The following is a 16159-nucleotide window of genomic DNA, read 5'->3' as shown; positions in this document are numbered from 1 at the left end:
GAAACACCTAGAGACTGCACACATTTATGGCATATAATTTGTTTACAGTATGTTTAAGAAAGGGCCTCCCAGGTAACATTTCATATGAGCTCAATTAAAGCTTGCTTCCAGGAGCTACTCTTACCCTAAGCAGGGCAACTGATAAGACCTTATTCAAAGTTAAGTTGGTTTCTTGATGTATTCATCTGTTCAGCCTTTCTTGTAGACTGAGATTTCCATGAAGCAAGAAATTCCCCAAAGATCAGGAAAGTAAAAAATTGTCTAAACCCATTCAATAGCAATGTGGGGGCATTTTAAAATCCTTGTGGGAGCACCATCCAGCAACCTTGTTGTTTCACATTTGTCTCTGCATCACCCCGTTCTAAGGCAAAGAGTTCCTGGCCCTGGCCAGTGGCTCAGTGGATAAAGCTTCGGCCCAGCATATGGATGTCCCAGGTTCTATTCCCAATCAGGGCACGCAGGAGAAGCGAGCATCTGCTTCTCTCCCCTTTCTCCTCCCCTTTCTCTCCCTCTTCTCCTCCAGCAGCCATTGTGGTCCAAGCATCAGCCCTGGGTACTGAGGATAACTCAGTGGATTCGAGCACTGGCCCCAGACAGCAGCTGCAGGGTGCAGCCAGGTTGGGGCACAGGTGGGAGTCTGTTCCACTATCTCCCCTCTTCTCATAAAAAAACGAAGGTCTTGGGACTCGGGACTCAGGAATATCAGTAAAATGCAGCTTTTCAGTCCAGAACTATAAGCCAGAAAAAGTCTCCAGATAAAATTGTAAATGCCAATGAATGTCTACAATTTGGTTAATGTCTCTAAAGGAGTCCCAAGCCCTGTCATTCTTGGTCACAATCAGAGTTATGGTATCTGGTGGGACGTTTTGCAGACAGTCCCTTTTCTTTCTGGCCAAAGAAGGTTGCAACAGACCCATTTCCAGAATCCTTTGTGACTACAAAAGGCACACTGTTGTGGTCCAAGAGATGGATGACCTTTGTGGCCTAGTTGTCGGTCCCGGGTTCTACCTATCATTGTCTGTTCTTTCCTATGGACATTGCATTGGGTCTTGGCTGGTCACAGCTGAGGCTTCTGTGAGCAGAGCAGTGTGTCATCCATCTCACATCATGTAGCTTTAGCCTTTCCTGAATTTGATCTTGGCTATTAACATTTTAAAATAAACTCAACCAGTTGAACACTGCTATCCTCAGACCCCTTCCAGTTTTTGTATGCCTTTTTTTCCTTATGTCTGAAATACTCTGGTTGATAAAGGTCATATCAAACAGTCTCATGTTATCTGGGTGTTCACGATCAATATCAGTATATTGTTGGGAAACCTCAAGAATGCTTTCAAGGAATGTGGGTGGGTTCTCCCTGGGACCTTGCACTACCTGGATCTTATTCAAGACCTCTGGTTTTGGGATCCCTTTGTGAAGTCCCACTATCAGACATTCCTTATGATGGTTTAACTTTTCTCAGTCTCCTAGTTCATTGTGGCCACACTCTGGTTCTGTTCCAGAGATGGCTGCACTGCTGAGGTCCTGACTGGATTGTTTGGTTGTAATTCCTGGAGCCTCTTGACTTTTTGGTGGGCCTTCTCTAGTACCATCCTACATTCCTCTGGAGTGAGGAATTATTCATGAGGACTTGGTATCAGCCCACTTAGGATGATGAGTAGCAAAAATAGAGGCAAAGAGGTTCTCCACATTTTTAGGATTATCTCAGTAGGATGGAATATTACTCTTCCAATTATATAAATCAGAGTTAGACAAGGGGTAGTACAAGTATACAAATCCTTTAGGTTGACCTTGGTCATCTAGATCTGCAGGAACTTGTCTCAACAGGTATTTCCCTGCCTGAGGAAGAGTAACCCCGAGGCTGAATTGAGTCCACCAGGGAATACAGGGAGGTAGACAGTCCCCTTCTGACCTACTGGCAGGAAGGGCACAGGGCTGGACCTGTGACCCTTGGAGAACTGTTGGAAGCCTCGGTGCTACTCACAGGAATTCCCACTTCACACAGCAGGGAATTATGGGAGGGGCCGAAGGAGGAGCCAGGCCTAGTACATCAGGATCATCATTTGGCTCTGACTTAGGTAAGACAGGCTTCCGTGGAGGGTTTCTGCAAAATTTATTCTGATATAAAGACATAAATGGTTGTACCTAAGGGATTTATTCCCATTTCCCCTTTCTTTTGCAAAGCAGGCCTAAATGTAAAATAATATTATAGGTTAAGGACCATTTCTCCCAACTCCAACTGATACTGGGACCAGGCGGTGTGACAAAAGCAAAGCATTTTCCTCTTAGTAAGCTCATAGCTAAATATTGACTAGTTTTGAAGACTACACCCCAAAAGACTACAGTCAAATAAAATATTAGCATTCTTCATTTTGAAAGATTTCTCACGATTATCAGAACAAAAATGACAAAGAGCAGATTCAATAAAGTTTTCTGTGGTTATCCCCTTTTAAACCTTATTAACCAATTCTTAACAGATAAAACAATCAGACATAAACAAAGACATTCAGCCTGACCAGGCAGTGGTGCAGTACATAGAACATCAGACTGGGATGCAGAGGACTCAGGTTCAAAACCCCGGGGTCGCCATCTTGAGTGCAGGCTCATCTGGTTTGAGCAAGGCTCACCAGCTTTAACTCAAGGTTACTGGCTTGAGCAAGGGGTCACTCGCTCTGCTGTATGCCCCCCCCCCCAGTCAAGGCACATATGAGAAAGCAATCAATGAACAACTAAAATGTCGCAACAAAGAATTGATGTTTCTTATCTTTCTCCCTTCCTGTCTGTTCCTATCTGTCTCTCTCTCGCTCTGTTTCTGTCACACACACACACACACACACACACACAAAGACATCCAAAACCTGGGACTCTAACCCAAGGTTCAGGACTCTAATCCAATCCTTTGAGTACCAGGATGGCTGTAACTTTTTATATTGTGTCTCTTTTTTTTTATTTTTTTTTTATAATTTTATTTTTTTAATGGGGTGACATCAATAAATCAGGATACATATATTCAAAGATAACAAGTCCAGGTTATCTTGTCGTTCAATCATGTTGCATACCCATCACCCAAAGTCAGATTGTCCTCCGTCACCCTCCATCTTGTTCTCTCTGTGCCCCTCCCCCTCCCCCTCTCCCCCTCCCATTCCCTTAAGATAGGACTTTAACCCACAATCCTAGCCCTAAGATTCAGGATTCTAACCAAACAAAATCTGCCCACCGTCTGGCTCTAACCCACGATTCTGACGAGGCTGTTAGGCACTTTAGGCACAGCGTGTTTTAATAGGCTTCTCACCCAAAAGAAGTTTGATCCAGAAGCTGTTTCTTTTCCCCAAAGTGAAAGTGGTGCCAAAGAGCCTGGGGCACTGGGCAGGTCCCAGCAGCGAGGCTCTAGACTAACCACGCAAGGTGGCCTCTCAGGGGTGGCCACAGAGCCCCCCATGGGGACTACAGTGCCTCAAGCAGGTGGTCACAAGATTGAATTTAACTTCGTGGCTGCCAAAAGGACTGCTGCCTGATGTGCCTAGAAGCCATGCCATGGTGCTGACTTTTAAGAAAAGTAAGAGCTTTTACAGCTATGTCAACCTGTGGGAGATAGGAGGCACCACTCAAACCTATCTCCTTGACCCAGGAGCAGAATCTGAAAAGGTTTCAGCTCCAGATCTTCCTAGACAACAGAGCCTTCATTCTGAAAGGGTTTCAGTGTTCAGTATGGTCCTTTGGTCTCCTGTGGGGAGTAGGTAAGGGTTCATAGTATAACTTCTGAGTGCTGTAGCTTTGGTTCTGGGTCTCCTTACATACAGAAGAAGACCAGTTTGAGCTGGTTCTGTAGTTCTAATTTTTCTGCAGTGCTTTCTGTCAAGTGAATAGAAACCATGAAAAGGAGAGACACTAGAGCTCCCTGGCACCCAGTGTCCTCATCTATGCTGAAGGAGCACCATGCTTACAGGGCTACTGGTTTGGCACAAGGAGCTGATATTTCTTCTCAATCCTGGTTCAAAAATAAATATTCTCTCCCTCTCTCTCTTCCTCCCTCTTTTGCTTCCTCCTTTTCTCTCTTTACCTCCCTCTCTCTCACTCTCTGCCATAATGGCCTCTTTGTCTTACCAAGGCACAATAACTCAGTAGTTCTCAACCATTCTTTGTATATACAGTAGTCCCCCCCCACCCACCATCCAAGGTTTCATTTTCCACGGTTTCAGTTAACAGCAGTCAGCCTCAGGCCAAAAATATTAAATGGAAAATTCCAAAAATAAATGATTTATAAGTTTAAAATGACACACCATTCTGAGTAGTGTGATGAAAGCTCGCACTGTCTCACCCCATCCAGCCCAGTGTCTCCACACTGTATAGACTACCCACCCATTAGTCACTAGCAGCCATCTTGGTTATCAGAAAGAGAGAGAGCACATTCATACAACTTTTATTACAGTGCATTGTTATAATTGTTTTATTTTATTATAACTTGTTCTTAATCTCTTACTGTGCCTAATTTAATTTATAAATCAAATTTTATTATAGTTATATAGAGGGAAAACATATTATAGTTAATATAGGGTTTGGTATTAACTGACGAATGCATCCCCTGTGAATAAGAGAGAACTACTGTACTTTCTGATGATAGAATTTTGGATGGATTAAAATACTCAAGGGATTAAAATACTCAAGACAAGACTAAATAGGTCAGCAATCAGTAGGAGGCAATTGCTACTATAATGTAAAAATCGTGTGTCCATTCACTTGTCTTTTTGCATTAAGCAATTTGTATAGAATAGTGTGTCTCAATTGGCTGAACCTGAGGAATGATTTATGGAAGTTTTAAGAATCCCAATGCCTAGGACAATGAAATCAGAGTCTCTGGGCTGTGATGTAGGCATTAGCATTGTAAGAACTCTCCCTATGATTTCAACATGCAGTCATGAGCAACCGTTGACTGTGTGACTCTTTAGGCAAAGGCCTCTCCTGGACAGCTTCTTCAGCTGTGATTTCTTCCTTCCAGAAATTGTGCCTAGATTTGCACACACATCAGAATAAACTGCTCAACATCCAGGTAACAGTTTATGACATAGATGTAAAGGGGGTGGGTCCAAGTTTCTAGAGGACCTGTGTTTACTGTGCCTGGTCTAGGCGGCCACAAATGGAGCAACGAGGACAGAGCCACACTCTGCTCCCAGGAAGTAGACTTGGGGGTGGGGCGTGAGAGGAAAACCCCCTTGTTGGCTGGGTGCACAGGCACGGGGGAGAGACGTGGCTAATGGGATTTGCTTAAGTGAAATGTGCTGTGCCTCATGTAGCCCCCACCCCAAGACATAAGGAATCTTCCATAAAACCACGACATTCAAAGCTGCTTGGCATGCCTAGCTCTCAGAAGGATGCTGAGCTTTCCGTCAAGGCTGGAAAAGGGCCAACTCTGAGCTGGCTTCCGGTGACAAGTGGCAGCCCACACCTGGGCTTCAAGAGTATAAATTCAATCACAGTAAAACTAATTATGTTCACTGGTCACAATTTGTTGAAGTGCTTGTGCTGGGCTCATGGCACCCTGAATAGAGACCCATTGCCGCGGTACCTGGTGAATGCTAGCAGTCAAGGCTGATTTCTGTTCTCTGATATATAAACATATTGTGCAGTAGTAACCTCTGTGAACATAGAGTACAATCAAATCCACAATGTTAATGAGAAAATAGGAGCCTCTAATTCCAATGAATGGCATGGATTTCACATCTTCCATTTACTCTCAGCTCCTTAACAAAAAAATCACTCCAATAACCCACAAGCTAAGTTGTCATTTCAGGTAAAGCAGAGATTTAGTGTTTTTTGTTTGTTTCTTTGTTTGTTTGTTTTTTAACAGCTTGACCAAAAGGATCTGATTTTTCAAAGTTTTAATCAATTGCCTTCTGTTACTTGTAATATCCATGAGGCTCTCCCCTCCTGCCCTGCCGAGCCATCAGCCTCTCAAACCAAAACCAAGCCTGATCTGTTATCTTGATAAGATCCCATCCTGATTCTTTCCACCTGGGAAAGCTGCCTCGTGTCTAGCCCTGCCATTCTCAGCCCTGGCTGCACACGTGGATAACCTGGGGAGTTTTTTCTTTAATATGTCATGACCGGCCCCATCCCAATCAATTGAGTCAGTATTCCTGGGGTGAGACATGACAATGGATACTTTTTAAAGCTCTCCAGGTGACTTTAAAGTCTGATCAGAGTTGAAACCTGTAATCCATCTCTTTCCACAACTTCTTGACTCATCTGCCTACCTCTCCCTCTGGCTGCCCACTCTGCATGGTCCTTGCCCCACATGTCCCCACCATCCCCACACAGTGCAGCCTGCCGTGGACCAGCACAGCTCCTAACGGCGGCGTGGAATTAAGGAAACACACTTATCAAAACAAAAACGATGGGACTGGGAGGACTCTTCAAAATGCCTGGCAGTATCCAAGTGCCCCATAGCCCCAGTTTGCTATATTATATAGCCATATGCAAATCAAGGACCTTTATACAAAGTTGCACCTCCAAGGCTAAGACAGGAACTCTCCCAAGGCAAAAACAGGATACATTAGTGAAATCTACCAACATCTGAAACAAACAAAGAGTCAGAGGAAGGGCATGTATATTGCTTCCAGCAACTCAAGGAAGCAAGTGGAGTGGGTGCAAATACTCAGCGTCAAAGCCAAATCTGGAGATGGAGGGAGGGGGGAGAACTTAGCCTTTTGCTAAGCCTCGAATCTAAAATGGCTTGACAATGTATGGCCTCTGTGTGGGCAACAGAAGAGGGAAACCCAGATAAGGACAAGACCTCCAATTCCTTGCTCTTCAAAGGTGAGGTCAGTGACCAGCAGCCTTCAAATTACCTGGAAACTCACTTATTTTACATAATCCTACTAACTCAGAATCTCATTTAAATAAAAGTTCCAGTTATATGCATGCACACTAGAGTGTGAGGGGCGCTTCTTCATTAACACATGAGCCCACATCCTCATAATCGGACCACCCTAGAGATCCTCTGTGATGTGCCAGGGTTGGAATGATGTGCTCCAAACGCTCTGTTCCCCAAGGTCCAGACTCTTCATGAAGTCCTGTCCTAAATGCCTCCTTAGATACCAGTTCATCTTGTCCTTGCTGTAGCTTTGTGAGGTGGGTCTATTATTATCCCTCAGTGAAAGAGAACAAAGCTCAGGGAGGTGAAGTGACTTGTTCAAGCTGCTAAATGATAGGTTCAGGATCTTGGTAGAGGTCTGTCTGACTCCAAAACTGGTTCTCTTTACAATGAAACAGGTGTCACAAGCTCTGCCCTGAGATGGGCACAGAGAGCAGGTAAGGTGGCTCCTGCTATCCTAGCCCTTCCTGCTCTGGATGGAAACTTCAAAGACCCTCTCTCACTGTTGGTACCAGAGACACCAGGTGTCCTGCTGCTGCAGTGAGTCATCATCACCATCTTACCATGGAAATGGCGGAGAGGGATGGTGAGTGCTGTTCCTGGCTCTGCGAGAACCCCCGAGAGCACACTGTTTGGCCTCTTCTTGGCGGACCCTCCTGGACATGGGGCTCATTTCCTCTTCAGCAGAGAAGCCAACCTCTTGAGGATTAAAACGTATACATTCCTTTCATGTTTACTTCTCCTAAGCCAAAAATCATTAAACCAGATGGCCCTTTCTCTGTCATAGGTTGGACATGTACACTTTAAAATGGTTACAAAATACAATTAGAACTTTTGTTGAATGGAACAGAACCTTCCTACCCAGCTTAAAGCTGGGCTCAGCATGACTACGTCATCAAGTGAAGCTCTTTATTTCTGAACCATAAAGACACCGCTTTGTATTTTAAACAGAATACTCAATGCCACAGATTATGTTGAAAACTAGATCTCAGCAGAGGCCCTTGGCATTCCCTGAGCTTGTACAGTGGGTGAGTAGTAAACTGCATTGTCTTTTCTTCATAAAAGCGGTAGCCAGGACATGTGTCTATGTGAGGGCAGCCTAGCTCGCTCTCACTGGTTGGGCCTATCTGAAGAGCCGTTCATTTCTTGCTCACATCACAAAGCAATGCAAGTGGAGCAAGGGAGACAGAAGGGAGAGGGTGCCCTGCCAAGCCTGTGATACTTTTAACTTCTGCATCTGCCAACTTCCAGAACTGTACCAACCAAGACGGTGGTCACAAGTCATATGCAACTATTTAAATTGATTAAAGGTAAAAATTTACTTCCAAAGTCACGCTAGCCACATTTTCAGTACTCAATAGCCACATGTGACTAGTAGCTACTGTATTAGACAAGACAGAATAGAAGTTTTCTACTATTCCAGAAAATTTTATCAGGTAGCTTGCTCTAAACTTCAGGGTCCTCCACTGGGTTGTCCGCATCTGGCCTGTGGGTCAGTGAGAAGTGTTCAAGTCCGGTATGGGAATGGTCAACATATTTCCCCCCAATTCTATTGGAAAAAATTTAAGATGTGACCCTCTTTACTATAAAAGGATTAGAAAGTGTCAACTAGGTTTGTGCTTAGGAAGAAGTGCAGAAGCACAGACACAGAGGAGCCCTTGGGCAGCCTTGTACCAATGACATTATTGATGTGCAATACTCCATTCCTTGTAGTTCTGGTAAAGGGCAGAGCAGGGATCAAAAGCCAGATTTGGCTGATGCAGAGCTGAGCCTGTACGTGCATTGTGTGTGCTCACTATGAGTCACTGCGGTGCAGAGGCACTGTTTACTATCCCCCCATATGGATATCAGGGAAGAAGGAGAAGGAATAAAGTCCCTATGAAGTCACATCTTGCATCTCTTGGGGTCTGCTTGGATGATACTCTGGACACATTAAACTAACCCACTTGTTTATTTTTAGTGCCCTTTATCCAGGTCTCTGGGGTGCCCACCCTTTCTCTGAATTCACTCCACAAGCCCCTTTCATGGGAATAGAGCATCAGATGAACAAATAAAAAACAGAAGAAATTCTCAGGCTGTCACAGCATTATTTTGGAATCCAGGTAATCAGAGCTGAGAGTTGTATTTGGAGATTGTCAAATAAATTAAATTTTGTAAACACAGTCCTGTGTGAAAAGCTCTAAGGGAGTTTCTTTAGAAAAAGGCTTTGGAAGAATCTTTCTATAACCTGAAGTTTCAGGGTTTACATTTTTACATCTTTCTGTATCAAGATTTGCATTTGTGCCTGACCAGGCGGTGGCGCAGTGGATAGAGCATCAGACTGGGATGCGGAGGACCCAGGTTCGAGACCCCAAGGTTGCCAGTTTGAGCGCGGGCTCATCTTGCTTGAGGAAAAAGCTCGCTAGCTTGGACCCAAGGTTGCTGGCTCGAGCAAGGGGTTACTCAGTCTGCTGAAGGCCTGCAGTCAAGGCGCATATGAGAAAGCAGTCAACAACTGAGGTGTCGCAATGAAAAATTAATGATTGATGCTTCTCATCTCTCTCTGTTCCTGTCTGTCTGTCCCTATCTATCCCTCTCTTTGACTCTCTCTCTGTCCCTGTAAAAAAAAAAAAGATTTGCACTTGTAATGTTTTTCTGTTTATTGCAAAAATAGAACGTATTTATGATAGAAAACATGAAACATTTAGAAAAACAAGAAACAAATGAAATGCTAGAACTTGACCACTGAGAGAGGGTTATTTTAAACACTGGGCTCCACCCTCCAGATGGCCCAGCTCATGCACACACAGGCATGCATATATATGTGTAATAAAATTTTTAAAAAGAAACAGAATTGAACTGTACATATTTCTTTGTAACCTGCTTCACCTATCAAGAATTTTCTCACATTACAAATATTTTTCCACAACATAGTTTCCAAAGGCTGCAAAGAACCTGATTAAACCCTCTTGTTGAACATTGAGGTTGTTTCCAATTTTTGATATAATAAATAATGTCACTTGTCCATATCAATATTATTTTAAATCAAGACACAGATATGCTAAGCAAACTGACAGAGCTAAGTAAAATGATGGCATTGCTAAATGGCTCATGTTTTATTAATTCTACACTTGATCTTAGCCAAAAGGCCGAGAAGCGATGTTTTATTAATTCTAAAACATCGAGGCCATGCTTTGGGACTGGGTTAACTGTTTCAGGCATGCAAACACAGCATAAAGCTCCAGGGTGGGCTTCGGCTGCTGGGTGCTGGGTGCTGGCTCAGCATTGTGGGAGGGGAGCACAGCGTGCACCCTCAGGTGCTCTCGCGCCCTGCCTGACACTCAGGTGCCTGACCCAGGAAGCCTCTGTCAGCACCTCCAGTACTACAGCTGTTACTAAAGGGACAGGAGGTGACGAGAAAATGGATGGCTTCTATTATGGGTTGTATTATGCACCCCCCACCAAATCTGTATGCTGACGCCTTATCCCTCAGCCCCTCAGAATGTGACTATTGGAGATAGAATCTTTACAGAGGTAATTAGGACAAAATAAGGTCATATCGTAAGCCTTAATCCAATCTGACTGGTGTCCTTACAAGAAGAGGTCAGGACACAGTCACATAGAGGGAAAGCCAAGTGAAGATGCAGAAAGAAGACGGTCATCTCCATGCCAAAGAGAGAGGCCTGAGAGAGCCCCCTGCAGACACTCCCAGCTCGGACTTCCTGCCCCGACAATCTGAGCAGACGGATGTCCGTTGTCTGAGCCCCTGGTTTGTGATACGCTGTACGACAGCCCTAGCATATTAATAAAGCTCCCCAACACTTCTTCGTAGAAAGGCTGTTAAAATAAAATTATTTTTCCCCTAAAAAAACCCAAAACCACAAAAAACCTTTCCCCCTTTTATTCCAGGGGAGGCCACCCCACATAAGCAGGCAGCTTTGGAGTCAGAGACGGGACTGAAGAGGAAGGAAGCTCCGGGATTCAGGAGCTGAGCTATCTTCAGCATGACCTTGACATGTCTGAGCCTCAGCGTCCTCAGCTTTGACACAGGGATCAGGGTTCCTGTGATAAACAGTGCCCGCCTTTGGGAGGACTCGGAGCACGGCAGATGTGAAAGCATCCCGCACAGTGTGCAGAAGGTGCGGATGGCCCCCACTAGCCAGTAGCCTGCCGGTACTCTATCTCCACCTGTCCGATAAAAAGTTGTGAGCACCCATCCAACTATTATCCAGAGAACTGTTTTTTCAGAACTTTTGCTTAGCCCACACAATGTTTTATAAAATTTTGAATTACTTGTCAATATTTTAAAATAGGAGATTTTACACAAATTCTGGCTTTCTGGCTTTTTGAAAAATCAGGCCCTGGCAGATTGGCTCAGTGGTAGAGCATCAGCCTGACGTGCAGGAGTCCCGGGTTCGATTCCCGGCCAGGGCACACAGGAGAGGCGCCCATCTGCTTCTCCACCCCTCCCCCTCTCCTTCCTCTCTGTCTCTCTCTTCCTCTCCAGCAGCCAAGGTTCCATTGGAGCCAAGTTGGCCCAGGCGCTGAGGATGGCTCTGTGGCCTCTGCCTGAGGTGCTAGAATGGCTCTGGTTGCAACAGAGCGAGGCCCCAGATGGGCAGAGCATCACCCCCTGGTCATGCTGGGTGGATCCCGGTCCGGCGCATGCGGGAGTCTGTCTGACTTACCTCCCCTTTTCCAACTTCAGAAAAATACAAAAAAAAAAAAAGAAAAAAAAAAAAAAAAGAAAAGAAAAATCAGAAGATATGGAAACAGAAACACCGGGCCCATGCTCTCGCGGCTACAACCAGCTAGGGCTGAGCAGCAGGGGCCCACTGGCTGGCTCACTGTGGTCCTTGTGCACAGAGCCCATCTGTGTCACCTGCTTTGAATTTGTAACCCAAGCTTTAATTCATAAATTAATTTTTGTAAGTAGAAAATACACACACACACACACAAACATGTAGTATATGTAAACATGTATATATGTGTATACAGGCAGTCCTAGGGTTATGACACTCTCAACATACAACATTTCAAGTTTACAATGCTCGCTCCCAGAAAAACTTAAAAAAATTGAGAAGTAAGTGTTTCAGCTTATGCCGAACAAACTTAAATGGTATGTGGAAGAAACTGTGTCCATAGTTTGTGTATGACTTCCATGGCTTTGAGGAGTCAGTATTGGCTGTAATAGCAAAGGTTGTTGCCACGGGTAAACAGCTGAATTTGGCGGTGGAGGCTGAAGATGCCAGAGCTACTGGCATCTCCTGGAGAGAAGCTGTCTGCTGAGGACCTCATTCAGCTGGAGAAGCAGCTGATTGAAGAGGAAGAGATGGAAAACCTAGAACCCAAGAGATTTACTACCAAGGGTTTGGCAGAAGGTTTTTCTGTGGTAGAGAATGGGTTGGCAAAATTTCAGGCTGAGGACCCCAGCAATTTAGTAAGGTCTACAGAGCTGTTATGGATTTTATTGCAATGCTATAGGCAGATTTAGGAAGAGAAGAAGTCATCAACCTTCCAGACTAGCCTGAAACAATTCTTTGAGAGGGTAGAGAGGCCTGCAACAGATCCTGTCCCCTCTACATCAGCTGTTTCTCTAAACGAAACACCTGTCGTACAGGTAGAATCATCCTCAGCGCCTCCAGCGTGTTCCTTAGACAATCCTGATTCACCTGACCCAGTGTCTCCAGCACCTTCTGCAGGTTCTCCTGCCTCTCCAGCTTCTTCCTCCCAATAGATCACTCTCTCTCACCTTGCAATGCCCCTTCCAGTGTGCGAGCCAACCACAGGAATAAAGGTAAGGGATTTTTTTACACTCATTTTTTTTGTCATTTTCTTTCTGTCCCTACAGTATAGTGTACAGTATAGTAGATTTATGTCTTTTTCCTTTTTCTGAGGCTTAGTTGTGTTTTTAATGTTCTAGATCTAGATTATGATGTTACAACTGTGTTAGGATAGGTAAGTGGCTTAGGCTAGGGTGTGTTTCCACTTACACCAAAATTCAGGTTACGTCACTATCATTTCATAACCTGAGGACCCCTTCTATATCCCTCTTGGATTACCGTATTTCCCCATGCATACGATGCTTCCAGATATAAGATGCATCTTAATTTTGGGGCCCAAAATTTTAAAAACGTATTAGATAAAGTTATTGAACTCAAGTTTTATTCATCATAAAATTCATACAACTCCTCATCACTGTCAAAACTCCCATCCATTAGCTTGTCCTCATCTGTGTCTGATGACGAATCACTGTCTTCATATATTGCCTTGTCCTCAGTTTCTTCTATGGCATTTGAAATGCCACAACCACTGTATAAGATGTAACTAGTTTTTAGACCCTAAATTTTTCAAAAAAGTTTGCATCTTATACATGGGGAAATACAGTATTTCATCAACTTTTCCTTTGTAAAAATCTGTTTTAACTTTGGACATACCTTTGACTGAACAAAATTGAGGTCGGAAAACCCTATTACCACACACATGCAGAAATGTGGATAAAATTTTATAATTTCTCTAATCTGACCTCTTATTTTACCCATGAAGACAACACCTCTAGTTTATAGCCCAATACTGTAGTTTTAGAAGGGGCTTCAGAAATAATCAAGTCTTTGTAAACACTTACTGTCACCAGAAACCTCAGAGATTTAGGAAAAGGTTTTGTTATCTGATTCAATTTAAAAAAAAAAAATTTAAGACTTTATTCATTTTAGAGGGTGGAGAGGGGGTGGGGAAGAGTAGGAAGCATCAACTCCCATATGTGTCTTGGCCAGGAAAGCCCAGGGTTTTGAACTGGTAACCTCAGCTTTATAGGTTGATACTTTATCTACAGTGCCACCACAGGTCTGGCATGATTCAATTTTTTTTTTTTTTTTTGTATTTTTCCGAAGCTGGAAATGGGGAGGCAGTCAGACAGACTCCCGCATGCACCTGACTGGGATCCACCCGGCATGCCCACCAGGGGGCAATGCTCTGCCCATCTTGGGGCGTCGCTCTGCCGCAATCAGAGCCATTCTAGCGCCTGAGGCAGAGGCCACAGAACCATCCTCAGCGCCCGGGCCAACTTTGCTCCAATGGAGCCTTGGCTGCGGGAGGGGAAGAGAGAGACAGAGAGGAAGGAGAGGGAGAGGGGTGGAGAAGCAGATGGGTGCTTCTCCTATGTGGCCTGGCCGGGAATCGAACCCAGGACTCCTGCACGTCAGGCCAACGCTCTACCACTGAGCCAACCTGCCAGAGCCAGGCATGATTCAATTTTTAAGGAAGGAAGGAAAGAAGGATGGAAGGAAGGAATGAAGGAGGAAGGAAAGGAGGGAGGGAAGGAGGCAGGGAGGAAAGGAGGAAGGAAGGAAGAAAGGAAGGAAGGAAGGAAGGAAGGAAGGAAGGAAGGAAGGAAGGAAGGCAAACATCTAATTAGTTTTGTAATTCTCAGATGTTATAGAAATCCTCCCAGGTATTCCTAAAACAGGTTACCTCTCCCCAGTCCTCTGAACCTCTGTGTTGTCTCCTATTATTTTCTAGGTAACTGAAGAAGATTTACGCCAGGAGTCAGGAACCTATGGCTCGCGAGCCAGATGTGGCTCTTTTGATGGCTGCATCTGGCTCACAGACAAATCTTTAATAAAAATAATAATAGTGTTAAAAATATAAAACATCCTCACGTATTACAATACATTCATTTCCTACTGCTCATGTTCATGGTTGTGGGTGGCTGGAGCCAATCACAGCTGTCCTCCGGGACAACACCAAATTTTTATTGGATAATGCGAAACGTACACGGGTCGTTGTATGGCTCTCATGGAATTACATTTTAAAATATGTGGCGTTCATGGCTCTCTCAGCCAAAAAGTTTCCTGACCCCTGCTTTACGCGCATCTATTGTTAATTCCTAAGACAGTTTCCAGCTCTGCCATAAACAGCACCAGAAGCAGACACCACACTTCCTTAAGAGAGACTCCTCTTACCCTCCTGAGATGAGGCATCCCAGGCACACCTCTATAAGGTCCAAAATATTCTAGTTAAAAAAAAAAAAAGATAATACTAGTAAATTATCAGCTGTCTGCAAAAACAGTTGAGCAAATTTGACACATTTGGGCCCATATCCAGTGCCCTCTTGTGCCAAATCTATTAGAAGTTTTATTCAAAGAGCATTATCTGCCATCTTAATTTGCCTGCATGAAATCTAATGCTGTGTTTTGTCCTCCATCCTTCCCAGCAGCACCAAAATTCATCTTTGAATGGAAAACTTGTATCCCAGAGGCATCTGCAAAATTATTTCTCAAGCCAGTGGTTTCATTACCTTTTTAAAGTCTCTGGTTAAACACAAGTACCATTTATACTGGTTTGGACTGCATGTATGAACTTTATTGCCACTGCCTGGGTAAGTGATGAGGGGACCCAATTTATATGATGGTCCCTCAAACCAAAGTTTTATAGAGTGACCATAATTATAACAACTCTTTACATTTGGGAAACAGTCATGTTTTACTATGAACTTGCCTGGGCATCCTGCCATCAGATTCTCACTGCAACTCCATCAAGAGGCCTGGTTCATGGCATTGTCACTTCTGCCTCAGATGACTGCGTGACTTTGTGACTTCATGACTTCAACAGTCTGCCAACTGGTGGTCCAGCCTTGTCTCTTCCTAATCCATCCACCACACAGGCTCCAGAGAGATCGCTCGAAAACAGAAACCAGAATGTGCCACTTCATGTTTAAATCAGCCAGTGTATCTCATTTATAGAATCAAAGTTCATGTTCCTTAGCATGGAAGATGAGGGCCTCCACCATCCAGCCTCTGTTCACCTCTTCATTTCATCTGCCTTCAGCGTCGCCTCACATTTCGCATCCCACCAGCATGACGTTTTGTGTGGTTCCTTCCCTGCTCACCATGCTATTCCTTGCTACTGAACCTTTGATCATACTATTTGCTCTTCTTCCAAAGCATGTAGTCCCACCATCCAATTATTGTACCACCCCCTCCAGGAAGCATGCTCTGACTACCCTCACAACCATATACCCCTGCTGAGTTAGATATCTCTCCTCTGTGCTCCCGGAGTGCTCAATGCATGCTTTTATCAGTGCATCTCTAAAATTGCTTTGTACTGTTTATTCCGTTCATCTTTCTGTCTCCCGCACTACACATCAGCGTTTATTTCTGAGACGGTGTCTATACGCCATCTTCTTCCTTTTGGTATTTCCAGAACTGGGCACTGTGTACGGCCCATCATGAGTGTCAGTTTGTTGGAAGGAAGGAGTAAAGAGGAAAGGAAGAGAAATTCTAAGAGGGAGGCCAGTAGCACCATTAACTTCAC

At 44.3% G+C, this 16159-nt stretch overlaps 1 non-coding gene and 1 pseudogene across 1 annotated transcript; one reads left to right on the top strand and one right to left on the bottom strand.

Annotated features, from left to right (window-relative positions):
* Positions 1 to 9839: 9839 nt before the first annotated feature.
* LOC136314772 (U2 spliceosomal RNA) lies at positions 9840 to 10008 on the bottom strand (annotated as a pseudogene).
* Positions 10009 to 11205: 1197 nt separating this feature from the next.
* Positions 11206 to 11281, top strand: TRNAV-GAC (transfer RNA valine (anticodon GAC)). Its single transcript has one exon. It is a non-coding gene; the product is annotated as a tRNA-Val (tRNA).
* Positions 11282 to 16159: the final 4878 nt, after the last annotated feature.

This window comes from Saccopteryx bilineata, chromosome 10 (genome assembly GCF_036850765.1).
Source record: "Saccopteryx bilineata isolate mSacBil1 chromosome 10, mSacBil1_pri_phased_curated, whole genome shotgun sequence".
In the NCBI taxonomy this organism is placed as follows: Eukaryota; Metazoa; Chordata; class Mammalia; order Chiroptera; family Emballonuridae; genus Saccopteryx; species Saccopteryx bilineata.
The sequence above is the reverse complement of the archived record's forward strand: the minus strand, read 5'-3'. Positions and strand labels throughout refer to the sequence as shown.